Source organism: Capra hircus, chromosome 6, assembly GCF_001704415.2.
Source record: "Capra hircus breed San Clemente chromosome 6, ASM170441v1, whole genome shotgun sequence".
NCBI classification, from domain to species: Eukaryota; Metazoa; Chordata; class Mammalia; order Artiodactyla; family Bovidae; genus Capra; species Capra hircus.
The window spans coordinates 102,561,836-102,575,691 of NC_030813.1; the positions used below are offsets into that span (position 1 = coordinate 102,561,836).

Sequence of the window (13,856 nt, forward strand, 5' to 3'; positions counted from 1 at the left end):
AGACCACAGATTTGGGTAATCACTGTTTACAGCCATCCCCTAATCCTGGTGGATTAGTTACAGGACACAGCCCATCATACCAAAATCCAAGGATGCTCAAGTCCCTTACATAAAATGGCATGCATGGTATTTGGATATAACCTTGTACAACCTCCTCTCATTTACTCTGGGATTGCAAACAGTCAAACACAACTTAGCAACTGAACAATAAACAACAATACCATGTAAATACTATGTAAATAAGTCACCAGTGTGCAGCTAATCCAAGTTTTGCTTTTTGGAATTTTCTGGAATTGTTTTTTTCCCTGAATGTTTTCATCTGAGTTTCCTCCAATTTACATATATGGAATCTGCAGATACAGAGAGCCTGTGTACTTCTGGTTCTAAACTATGAGAGTACTTTTTTCTATTTAAAACTAACTCGTTGCCTTTCTTTTTAGAGAAAACTATAGTCGTATTTAACACAAGGCACAAAAACTAGCAGTTAATAGCAGACTTAAGAGCCAGTTTTGAGAGTCCCATTAGCTGTATAACCTTAGGCAAGTTACTTAAAACCACTCTAAGCATACTGCTAAGACTGCTGTGAATAATAAATGAAGTAATATATGTAATGCATTAATACTTAGCCCTGTATCTAGTTCACAGTAAGCATTCAATAAACTGACACTATTGCTTTTATAAATTATGTGATCCTCAGTCCTCGGTGAAGAACACAACCCTTCAATCAACATTTTTCCCAGCAAAGAAATACAATAGGCTATATAGTGATCTACATTCAGAAGCATTTTTCACTATAGCAAAAGATGAGAACTGGTTATACTGCTCTAAGCCTTTCTTTAAAAAAAAAAAAAAAAAAAAAACTATAGATACAACCAGTGGTCCCCAACCATTTTTGGCACCAGGAACCAGTTTCATGGAAGACAATTTTTCCATGAACTGGAAACAGGGTGGTTTCAGGATGACTCAACTGCATTATATTTATTGTACACTTTATTTCTAATTTAATTCCAGCACTGATCTGACAGAAGGTACTGGTCCGAGGCCTGGAGGTTGGGGACCCCTGGATACAGTAGTCAGCATTAGTTGAGTACTTACTATCTGCTTTGCATGTATGACTGTATGACTCTGGTTAAGTTACATAATCTTTTATTAGCCTCAGTTTCTTCACCTGTAAAAATGAGGAAAGTAGCAATACAAACTTCTTAAGACTGTTACAAGGACTAAATGAGTTAATAAACTGTCTGGCACATAAGCTATATAAGCAAGCGCTATTATTTGAGTTAGATATTTCACATTTATTCATTCTGTTCCTCAGGATAATTCAAAGCAGTATTATTACTATATTTATAGCTGTTGATAATAAGGCTCAGAGAAGTTAAGAAACCTACCCAAGGTCACACAGCTATTAAGTGGCAATGCCTAGGTCTCAACACAGGCATGCATGACTGTACAGCCAAAACTCTTAACAGGAGGCTGAAGACGGCATTAATTCTGTCTTTGCACCAGGAGTGCAACTACATCTTTGCATGGTATGTTTAGATTATGGAACCACAATATGGATTTAATATTCTCCCCAGACAGAAAATGTTTTTTAATTTTTTTAAACTTTAAGAGTAAGAAAATACACATAAAATCACTGACCTTTTTCATTTGAAGTATAGTGAATTTATAATGTTGTGTAGTGACTCAGTTACACGTTTTCTTTTTCAGATTCTTTTCCCTTATAAAAACACTGATCTTTTTAATGTGACAGTATTTCCACAGGTAAAATTTTTGCTAAAATGATTCTGTTTTCCATTTCTAACTAATTAAACTCACATTTTCATTATTAAAGAAATAAGCAATCCTCTGCAATACAATAACAAAAGATGCAGCATAGTCACAAATATATATATGCGGTACTACGCAAATGCTTAATTGATCTTTGAGATCTATACAGACCTCAGATTTTGTAAAAAGTGCCAAGTCTAGAGAGTTGAACACAATTCTGCTACTAATTTATAGACTAATTAGTCTACTAATTTTAATTTAAAAGGAGTTCGCAACCTTTTATCCCCAACTATTTATTTAAAACCTTGAACTGCGAAAAGCATTCAGATATCAAATGAAAATACCAATATCAAAGAAAAAGGAAGAAATTCAAAAAGACAAAAACCCATTACTTCACTGAATAGATTCATTCGTAAGTTGGTATACCACCACTTGATCCATCTCACAGTCTTTAGACCTTGTGACTGCTACCGGTAATTGACCCAGAAACAGAAGTTGGCTTCACACTGTAAAGCCCTACAGTTCAGCAACCTATCACTAACAAAGAAAACAGGGCAGTTTGATGTAGCTTACTTCCAAACTCTATTACAAGAATGAACTCAATCTTAGAATTCTAACATACTTCTAAAATTCACAAAATGCAAATAAGATCAATTTTAAATGTCATAATTAAAATCACAAATCACCATCTAATCTACATAAGCTGATTATAAATTTCATATTCTTTCAAAACTAGCAGTGCCGAACCTTAAAATGATCAATTAGGATTCAATATAACTTCATACTGTGTTATATAAGATGAAATATCACACCACAAATATACAATGTAAGTATCATCACCTAGCTTGGAAGAAAAAATACTTAATTTTTATTAGCATTTTAGTATTTTGTTGAGAAAAGGAAAAAAATCCAGATTTTAGGATAAACAAACCAAGTTATCTTTTAACATTTCAAAATACTATTCCAATGTGCTGGATGGTACTAGGGTGCATTCTTTGCCCCGCAGTCTACTGCCCATCAACACTAGAGGAGTGGGGGGGGTGGGGGGCGTGGAAATTAACGCAGTAACAGTGACGGATCAATCAGTGGTGTGTACTCCAGGTGTAAGCAGCAGCACTTTTACTGCTATCAACATACTACATCAAAAATATCAACCTCCAGTTCTAGAAGAAAAACAGGCATTTGCAGTGCTTCAAAAAGCATCTGTATACACATACACACAAAATTCTGTTCACTTTTTCTCAAAAACACTAATTTTGAAAATAATATGCAAAAAATCTAGTACAGAAACCTCCTTAGATAACTGAAGCTAATGGTTGTTATCTAAGTGGTTCAGTTAAAAAAGGTTGTGAACGCCTTTTAAACTTATGTTGAAAGCTGTGCGTCTTCTCCCCAGAAAAAAACACAAAAACACACAGAATTCAGATTTTTGGAAGACCATTTTTGGTTCACACAGTCAAAAGTGAAAAGCTGATATTCTAAACCAGAGTTGTCTAGTTTCAGAACTGAGTTCAATACATTATTATATCCTGATGCTTCCACAAAAGCCCCTCAGATAAATAATTTTTTTTAAAAAAGCCTAATGGGTCACATTTTATATGCTTATATCTTGTATATTGATATTATTTAAAAATGTATATTTTAAATGTTCCATTTATTCTTCTTTTACTGGTTAACACAAAACATATTTCTCAGAAAAGTGCAGAAATGGTCAAGCTAAGGAGTTTTAGGACTGAAAAAATAGGGCATTTTGTTATTCTAAGAGACATTTCTTCTCCCTCATCTCTTTAGTTCTCAATATGTAAAAATAATTAACCTTTGTTGAAAATTCAAATATAAGAAACCAGTTTAAATATCTGATGTTTTAATACACAAAAGCCATTTGAAATTAATTTTTGGGCTTCCACAGTGGCTCAGACAGTAAAGAGTTTGCCTGCAGTGCGGGAGACTCAGGTTCGATCCCTAGGTTGGGAAGATCCTCTGCAGAAGGAAATGGCAACCCACGCCAGTATTCTTCCTGGAGAATCCCAACATTCAAAATAGTTCCTTTAACCTTTTCAAAATGACAAACCCATTTTCAATTCTCTATAACTCTTTTTAAGAGTTCTTTTGAAAAAGGGTCATTTGTCTAAATCCACAGAATATATAACAGACACCAAGAGTGAACCTCAATGTAAAACTCTAGACTTTGGATAATGGTGTATCATTGTGGGTTCACTGACTGTAACCCACAATGTGGGTTGGTGTGGGGATTTTGATAGTGGGGAGACTGTGCATACATGGGGCAAAGCAGGAGGCATATGAGGGCAGAGGGTATATGAAATCTCTGTTCCCCTACTTAATTAGCTATAAACCTGAAACTGCTCTAAACATAAAGTATTTTGATAAAGGGTATGGGGTCTAATATATCTACTTCACTTTCTTCTTAAGAAATGAGGAAATAGTGTTTTTAAAAATTACCCTCAGTGGCTATGAATTAAATTTCCTGCCAGGATACAGAATGTGCAATTATTACAGAATAGATTACAAAACCATCATTCAAAAAGACACATGTACCCCAATGCTCACTGCAGCACTATTTACAACAGCCAGGACATGGAAGCAACCTAAATGTCCATTGATATATGAACGGATAAAGAAGATGTGATACATACATACAATGGAATATTAGTCATACAAAGGAACAAAGTTGGGTCATTTGTAAAGATGTAGATGAACCTAGAGTCTGTCGTACAGTGTTCTCATTCTGACAACTCAGAAAGAAAACAAATATTGTATATTAACACATGTATGTGGAATCCAAAAAAATGATACAGATGAACTTATTAGCCTGGCAGGAATAGAGACACAGAACATAGGAAACAGACATATGGACACACAGAGGGGAAGAGGAGGGTGGGATGAATTGAAAGAGTAGCATATATATATATATATATATATATATATATATATATAGTGGATATATACACACACACTACAAGTATCAATAGCTAGTGGGACGCTATTATACAGCACAGAAAACTCAGCAATGACCTAGATGGATGGGCGGTCTAAGAGGGAGGAGATATATGTATACACATATCTGATTCACTTTGTTGTACAACAGAAACTAACACAACATTGTAAAGCTATTACACTCCCACTTTTTAAATTATTTTAGAATAGTTTTAGGTTTATGAAAAAGCTGCAAAGATAATACAGGGGGAGGGAGGTGGGAGGGGGGTTCATGTTTGGGAACGCATGTAAGAATTAAAGATTTTAAAATTTAAAAAAATAAAAATTAAAAAAAAAAGGGGGGGAAAAAAAAGATAATACAAAGACTTCCAATATCTCCCTCACCCCATTTCCCCTAATGTTAAGATCTTGTATTACTATAGTACGTTTGTCATAACTAGTGAGCCAATACTGATACATGGATGTTAACCTTAGTCCATTCTTTTTTTAATTAAAAAAATTTTTTTAAATTTTCCTTTACAATACTGTATTGGTTTTGCCATACATTGACATGAATTTGCCATGGGTGTACATTGAGTTCCCAATCCTGAACTCCCCTCCCACCTCCCTCCCCATATCATCTCTTCGGTCATCCCAGTGCACTAGCCCCAAGCATCCTGTATCCAACCTAGACTGGTGATTCCTTTCTTACATGATAGTATACATATTTTAATGCCATTTATTTTAAAAAGGGGTAGTGAACTCCTTTTAAACATACGTTGAAAGCTGTGGGTTTTTTCTCCAGAAAAACAGAAATATACACAGAACTCACAGAATCTTGGAAGGCCATTTATGAGTACATCCACAGATCCAAGTTAAGAACCAGAGACAAAGTAGAAATTTTCTCTTCCCTTTGACCCTCTTCCATAATTTTACCTCTAACTCACAAGAATCAACTAAATTATTCACAGACAATGAATTCTCTTGTACAGCCTTTAAAAAAAGTTTCATAGTACTTAACATAAGCAGTTTTCAACAAAAAATAAACTGACAGCATTCTGAAATACAGCATGTGACTAATGATATCAATAAATGATAGTGCCTTACAGTTTCTAAAATGACTTTACCTATTATAAAAATTAATATTTTACCCCCTTTTACATTTAAGGAAATAGGCTCAGAAAATAACCTGCCATGGGCACACAGCCAACAAATTAAGAGCTGGTATTCTAACCTAGAACTGTCTAGTTCCAGCTCATTATTACATTTTGATGCTTCCACAAAAGGCTTTCAAACAAAGAAAACAGATCAAAAAAAAAAAAAAAAAAAGCCTAATGGGTCACATTTCAGTGTAGTTATATCCTGAATACTGACGTCAGTTTAAAAAAAAAAAGTATACTTTAACTATGCTGGGTCTCAATTGCAATATGTGGTATCTTTAAAGGTAACATTGGAACTCTCAGTTGCAGCATGTGGGATCTAATTCCCTGACCAGGGATCAACCCTGGGCTCCCTGCCTTGGGAGCACAGAGTCCTGGCCATTGGACTACCAGGGAAATCCCCAAATGTCTATTCTGAATGTTCCATCTCTTCTTTCTTCATTGGTTAACATAATACATGTTTTTCAGAATAGTGAAGAAATGGTCAAGCTAATGAGTTTTAGGACTGAAAGACATGACATTTTGTTAATTCTATGAAGTATTTCTTTTTCCTCATGACTTTAGTTCTTAATATATAAAAATTAACCTTTGTTGAAAATTCAAATATAAAAAACCAGTTTAGATATCCAATGTTTTAAAACATAAAATTCTTGAAATTAATTTTCAGGATATTCAAAATAGCCCCTTTAATCTTTTCAAAATGACAAAACCCATTTTCAGTTCTCTACATTTCTTAAGAGTTCTTGATTTTTTGAAAAAAGGTCATTTGTCTAAATCCATGGAATATACAATAGACAGGAAGAGTGAACCTTAATGTAAACTCTGGGCTTTGGGTAATGGTATATCAATGCAGGTTACTGACTGTAACAAATTTATCTTTTTGTTGTAGGGATTCTGAGAGTGAGGGAGACTGTGCTTACACCGGGCAAGGCAGGAGCATGAGGGCAGAGGGTATATGAGAAATCTCTGTTCCTCCCACTTAAATTTGCTATGAACCTAAAATTGCTCTAAATATAAACTACTTTGATAAAGGATATGGGGTCTAATATATCTACCTCACTTTCTTCTTAACAAGTGAGGAAATAATGTTTTTAAAAATTACCCTCAGTGGCTGCGAATTAAATTTCCTGCCAGGAAATAGAATGTGCAATTATTACAGAATATATTACCATCTTAGAAAATAATACTAATCTTATCAAATGTTAAAAGAATTAGCAGCTTTATAAAGAATCTAGAAAAATGATACTGATGATCCCATTTATAGGGCAGGAATAGAGACACAGACATAGAGAAAAGACTTGTGGACAGAGGTGGGGAAGAATGGGGCGGGAAGAATTAAAAACAACACTGACAAATACACACTATCATGTGTAAATAGCTAGCTAGTGGGAAGCTGCTTTATAGCACAGGAAACTCAGCTAAATGCTCTGTGATGACCTAGAGGAGTGGGAGGCAGGCGAAATATGCTACTTACAGCTGATTTCACACTGTTGTACAGCAGAAACCAGCATAACACTGTAAAGAAATTATTGTTGTTTTTTAGTCAGTAAGTCGTGTCAGACTCTTTTGTGACCCCAGGAAGCCCACCAGGCTCCTTTGTCCATGGGATTTCCCAGGGAAGAATACTGAAGTGGGTTGCCACTTCCTTCTCGAGAGATCTTCCCCACTCAGGGATGGAACCCACGCCTCCTGCATTGCAGGCAGATTCTTTACCAATGAGACACCAGGAAGGCCCCAAAGCAATTATACTCCAATTAAAAATAAATGTTTTTAAAAAGATTTTTAAAGTATTGGCAGCTTGAAATGTTAATATGAAGTTAAATGCAATAGCTGAGTATGGTATCCTAAAATTTCTTTTGATATTTATGTTCCTACTCTCTGTATCTTAAAGGCGATATATACAGTGACTAAAAGTCTGAAGTAGGTCACGGGATGAGTGACAAAAGAATAGGTGCTCGTAGGGAGGAGGAGGAAAAGCTGCAGCCAATGAAATAACCCACCGCTTAGCTGAGGTCCTCTGCTTACCCAAGACTACCCTCTGACAGGATCAACACTGGAGGGAGACGGAGGAAAAGAATCACCAACAGTCCAACAATTAATTAACCTCACCGGGATGGGGGGAGAGGGGGAATGCAAAGAAAAAGCTCAACCAGCAGATAAACCACCTGTGTCAACCTAGCTTCTTGCAAGAACATTTTGCCAAAGAATCCTCCCGAAACAGTATAACATAAGCATAAGCTAAAAGGGCCAAGCATAGTTACAGTATTAATACAGATGGAAAAGAATCCTGACAAAAAAGTTCTATAGCCTACTTAAAATCACCCGATCCAACACTGCCAGGTGGGGAAAAAAAAAAAAAAAAAAACAACCCCAAACGCTAGAACTGTCAAATCCAGTCAAGGACGAGCCCCGGGCTAGAAAGCGCGAAGGATGTAGATAAATCGCCTCTCGCAGAGAAATCAGCAGGCTAACGAAGCCCAGAAGTGCGTGAAAAGGAGGAAAGAGCAGGCATCCCGGGCTGTAAAACAACTCCACTGAGCAGAGGCGTGTTTTCAAAGAGGCTGCAGTTTCTGCTCTCAAACTCAGAGGCACTCTTCGACCCACCCCCCGCCCCCCGCAGAGTCTCCGCCTAAGGCGAGCTGCAAGCCCCCAGCACCCGCCAGCCGGACCCCCGGGGCCATACATCTCGCCGGCAGGCCAGTCCCGGAGGGTAGACTAACCCTCCGGACGGACGGCCAGCACGTCCCCAGGGCCAGCATCCCGGACGGCGGCTGACCCCGATACCCGCGCCCGCCTCCCCGACCCTCGCGGGCGGCGCGTCCCTCAGCCCAGGGCCCCAGCCCGCCGGCCCGCCCCGCCCCCACATGCCGCCCTCGCCCGGACCCCGCGGAGCACCTGCCCGCCTCTCTCTTCTTCGAAAGAGCCTGAGGAACGAGCCAGGCTGAGGGTGCCGGAGACCGGGGTTCCCTTCGAGGAACGCGACTACCCCCCACCCCGCGCCTTTCCTCTCGCCACAAACGGGGGAAGGGGCGACAGAAACCGCGCGGCTGAAGGGGCCCAAACCCTCCGGGCAAGGGAGTTTGGTTCCTGCGTGCAGGACTCGGGGAGTTTCTCCGCCACAGGCGCGAGCCCGGGCGGCGCTACGATTTGGGCTCGGGGCTGAGGTGACGGAGGACTTCGCACGAGCGGACAGCACCGCACAAGGGAAAGAGGGAGTGGGGGCGGGGGGCGAGAGCCCGGTTACCTCAGTCCTCGGCTGGTTCCCTCCGCTCGGTTCCCCGCCCCCGCCCCCTTCCCGGTCCCCGGCCTCGCCAAGGATGCAGCCGCGCTGCCAGGTTCCTGCAGCCCCGGACGGCGCCGCTCCGGCCCCGCGCGAGCACCCGACGGACGCGCGCCCCTGTGCGCGGCCTCGCGGAGCCCAGCCGGCACAGGGCGTCCTCTCGTCCGCGCCTGCGCACAGCACTCTGGGTAGTGTGGTTTCCAATTACCTCCTCCCGGGGGACCGCCCCCACCCCGCGCGCTCTCCGAGCCCGGCTCGGGCGCGGACTGCGAGAGTTTTCACCCAGCTGAGGAGTATTGTCCTTCCTGATGCTGGGGACAGCTGGCGGGACGTCCTCAAAACACAGGTTCAGATAGGCCACCGCATGATTAACGTCCGAAGTTATCCTTTTCTTCTCTTTTGTGGCTGTACCATAAGTCTCGTCTCGCTAATGGTGAAGGTTCTTAGGATTTCTGTCCTTTAAAGAAGGAAAAAAGGGTCTACTTTTGTTCTTGGCAATTTCTCCACAGGCTCTTGAAAAGAGGTATATTGATACAAAATATCTGGTGTTTATATAACTACTTACCCATAGCTTGTAAGACCAAGGAAGCAGTTGGTCGACCTGAGCACTCACCGCTAAAAACCATTGCAAGTGAAAATGATGTTGAAATCAACTAATTTTTCTATAAAGTCAATGAAATGTTGGAGGGGATAGATGAGCGAGCAAAGAAAGAAAATTTGAAGGCTAAAATCTTTTGTTAGAGCAAGCTCTAGCTTTCACAACCCTAGGAATCTATTTCAGAATAAATTCAATCCTGGTACATTTATAAATATTAATACATAGGTTTCGATTGATTTAGCTAGAAGAGAGCCTTTAGGAAAAAAATTGCATCTTATGTAAAAACCCCAAGGTAAGCCCAACTATGTGAAATTTCAATTCTAGGGGGGAAAAAAATCACTTTTCCATTTTAAAATAGCAGAAATAGAAATAAATCTTAGTACTTCAGAATATTTCTCTTCAGGACATCATGTTTCAAAAATTTAATATGAACGAACTAAGAAAAGTGGACCAAGACCAGTTTTAGTGTGCACGTATACACAAAAATTGCAAAATTTGTCTGGAAGTATGATGTAATACTGTGTATTTAATAAGGACATATTCTAATAGAATTTATTTATAACTTGAACTTTTAAATTGCATGTTCAGTGTCCCCTAAAAAATGCTTATAGAACTGCTCTTTTTTCTCTACTAATAGACATATAAAAAACTGCTTGTGCTTACTAACTACATCAAAGAAATCTATACAGTATTTCAATATAGTTTCCATTTATTTTTTCAAGAATATTTAGTGAGCACTTAGTATATGGCATACTGGGAAATAGTGAACGAAACTGAATAGTTCCTACCCTTGTGGAGACTTAAGAGCTAGTGGAAGAGACAGAACTAAACACATAATGAGAAATAAAAAGGTATACAAGGACTTCCCAGGTGGTCCAGTGGCTAAGACTCTGCATTCACAATGCAGAGCGCCCAGGTTCGATTCCTGGTCAGTAAACTAGATCCCACATCTTGCAACTGAAAGATTCTGCATACTGCAACTAACAAATATTATAGCCAAACAAATATTTTTAAAAAATCAAAGGTATGCAGAGGGTTGGGCTTTCCAGATGGCACTAGTGGTAAAGAACCAGCTTGCCAATGCAGGAGACATTTAAGAGGCCCGGGTTGGCTCCCTGGGTAGGGAAGATCCCCTGGAGGAAGGCATGACAACCTACTCCAGTATTCTTGCCTGGAGAATCCCATGGAGGAGCCTGGAGGGCTGTGGTCCATAGGGTCACAAAGACTCAGACACAACTAAAGCAACTTAGCACCCATGCATGCGCATGCAGAAGGTGGCAAGGGGCGTGGGGAGCATACAAGGTATACTAATCTAGAACTTTTTACTGGGAGAGGGGAGCTCAGGCAAAAATTCAATGAAATTTTCAAATCAAATAACAATAAACTGGGGGAAAAGTCCTCCCCTTAAATGTGATATATCCATAACAATGCTCTCAAATAATTATTTTTAAAAATATCTTACTAAACAAGGTACATCTTGATGGGATTCCGAACATGGTACCCCAAAACATAGCACCTTGATATATTGAATATCTTCAACTGAAGGAATCTGAGAAAACAGCAAAAGCAGGAAGGTCTCTCCAATCCCCAACCTTCTTCCCCCAAACTGGTCTTCAAACTCCCATATAAAAGGTACCCTCCCTAAACCAAGAGAAAATTATAGATATTCATATTGCCAGAGATTGAATTTAGGGCTGAGAAATCTGTATAAACATACTTAAGCTAATCCTTTTCTTCCTAGGAATTCCTTCACCATTTACTAACCCTAGACCAAACCCCACTGTCTTGTCAATTCTTCACAAATTTATCATTTCTTTGTCTGAAAAGTGAAAGTATTAGTCCTTCAATCATATCTGACTCTTTGAGGCCTCATGAACTGTAGCCCTCCAGGTTCCTCTGTCCATGGGACTTCCCAGGCAAAATTATTGGAGTGGGTTGCCATTTCCTTCTCCAGGGGATCTTCTAGATCCAAAGATGGAACCTGTATCTCCTGCATTGGCAGGCAAATTCTTTACCTCTGAGTCACAGGGAAGCCCTCCCATACACATATAAAAATTCAATAAAATTTGTATGCTTTTATCCTGTTAATCTGTCTTCATTTGCTTAATTTTCAGAGACGCTAGGAGAGTCAAGAAAAACTTTTTCCTCTGCTACAACCTCAATGAATGAAAAGATCACACATTTCCTAAATGTGACCAAGATATCTTCTTAGCTTTTATTCATTCCTCCCTAGCTCCATTTCAGAATTAACAAAACTACTTAATAACCTAATTAATAAGAGGCTTATTCATTAGAGACGCCTTCCTTTTCTAAGATTCCATGAATTAAAACTGGAAAAGATCTGACCTCTGTTGGTTCACTGTCTGTTGTACTTTTGTCCAAATAAATTACAATGTTTTGACCTCAATTGATATTTGCATTTTAAGTCTTTATTTCTAATCTGGAATGAAAGGCTTTATAATATCCAAAAGAATTTCAAATGTGGCCTGCCAAGCGATTTGGAAAGATTAATGAAGGGGACCATTTAATTTTCATTTACAGTGGAGGCAAAGCTTTCAGTCACTGGGCAGTTCCCTGGACAACTGTCTGACTATGAAAACTTCCTTGAATATCCTGAACAAGCAAGACAACACCCTCCTGTCCAGGTCACAGTCACTGGCTTACAGTGACCTTTCTTCCTACTCTTCCACTCCTATTAATATTTTATCACCCATTCCTCATCCAATCTTGACCGGGGTTTCAGCTCTACTTAACAACAATCACATCCTGCATTCTGCCCCACAACAGTTGTATTTTCTGGCCTCAATCTAGTGGCCTAACGTAACCTATTTTAACTACTTTATGACAGTCCTTTCAACCATTACCGTTGCCATTAATCTGACATAGTTATCTCTAAGCCTTTGCTGATCTTTCCCACCCTCATCTCTGAGATATTTAAGTTTTCCTAATTTCTCTCTGGGCCTTTGAAATTGCTGTGCCTTCTGTCTCCCTCTTTGCCTGGTAAACTCCTGCTTGCCTTTCAGTATCAACCCAGATATTGTTTTCATCAGGAAGCATATCCTGGTTACAGTTCCCCTTCTCTTTGTTCTGTGTTAATGCTTTCTGTATATGCTCACATTACAACCTATTTTTGCTTCTCAAATAGCTCTCTTTTCAGTGAGCATTTTAATTAGGTATCCTTTCATTTGTCTGATAGCTTCCTAAATAGAAATTAGGAACATGGTACTGGGTATAAGATGGCTGATTAACAAATACTTAGGAAATAAATGGATGCATATCAACTTTGGGCAGTAAAGAAAGTGTGGAAGTGAAACGCGCTCAGTTGGGTCCATCTCTTTGCAACCCCATGGACTGTAGCCTAACCAGGCTCCTCTGTCCATGGAATTCTCAAGGCCAGAATAGTGCAGTGGGTTGCCATCCCCTCCTCCAGAGGATCTTCCCAGTCCAGGAATCAAACCCAGATATCCCGCATTGCAGGCAGATTCTTTACCATCTGAAGCCACCAGGGAAGCCCAAGAATACTGGAGTTGGGTAGTCCATTCCTTCTCCAGAGGATCTTCCTGACCCAAGAATCAAACCAGGGTCTCCTGCATTATAGGCAGATTCTTATCAGGTGAGCTAAAAGAAGGATCCTGTAGGTATTTTCTGTAAAGCAAGTATTTTAGCTTGTGGACCTTAAGGTCTCCATTGCAACTACTCAACTCTGCTTCTTAAAGCATGATGGCTAATCCTCACTGGTGGTTCCATAATATCTATGTAATAAGGAATCTGAGTTCCTTGAATGATTTGAATGGAAGGAGTTGGGGTGAGGGATTGGGTGCAGCTTCGGCTAGAGGGCATCACTTGAGGATATGTTTACATAGCAGCTACTTCGTTCTTGTTTAGAGTGATTATTTTGGGGTTGTTTGTGGATGGGTCAACAGATGGAGCTAAAACAAAAAGCATCATTTTGTTGCTAAGCCACTGCCAGTTTTGTTTGCGAACGAAATAATTTCTTTTGAAAATTATCTGTGTTGGTGAGTTTTTAAACTTGGGTTTGCCTCCTGCCCCCCACCACACACACACTTTTAACATTTCACTCTGGCTGTTCCATTCTGCTGAAGTCAGATCACTT

General features: G+C 39.6%; 1 protein-coding gene across 1 annotated transcript in view; it reads right to left on the reverse strand.

Moving 5' to 3' along the window:
* KLHL8 (kelch like family member 8) overlaps positions 1–9,268 on the reverse strand; it is a 62,506-nt gene extending 53,238 nt beyond the window's left edge. Inside the window, exon 1 of the mRNA XM_018049708.1 lies at positions 9,109–9,268. The gene's annotated coding sequence lies outside the window, so the exon portion shown is untranslated. The remainder of the gene's footprint in view (positions 1–9,108) is intronic.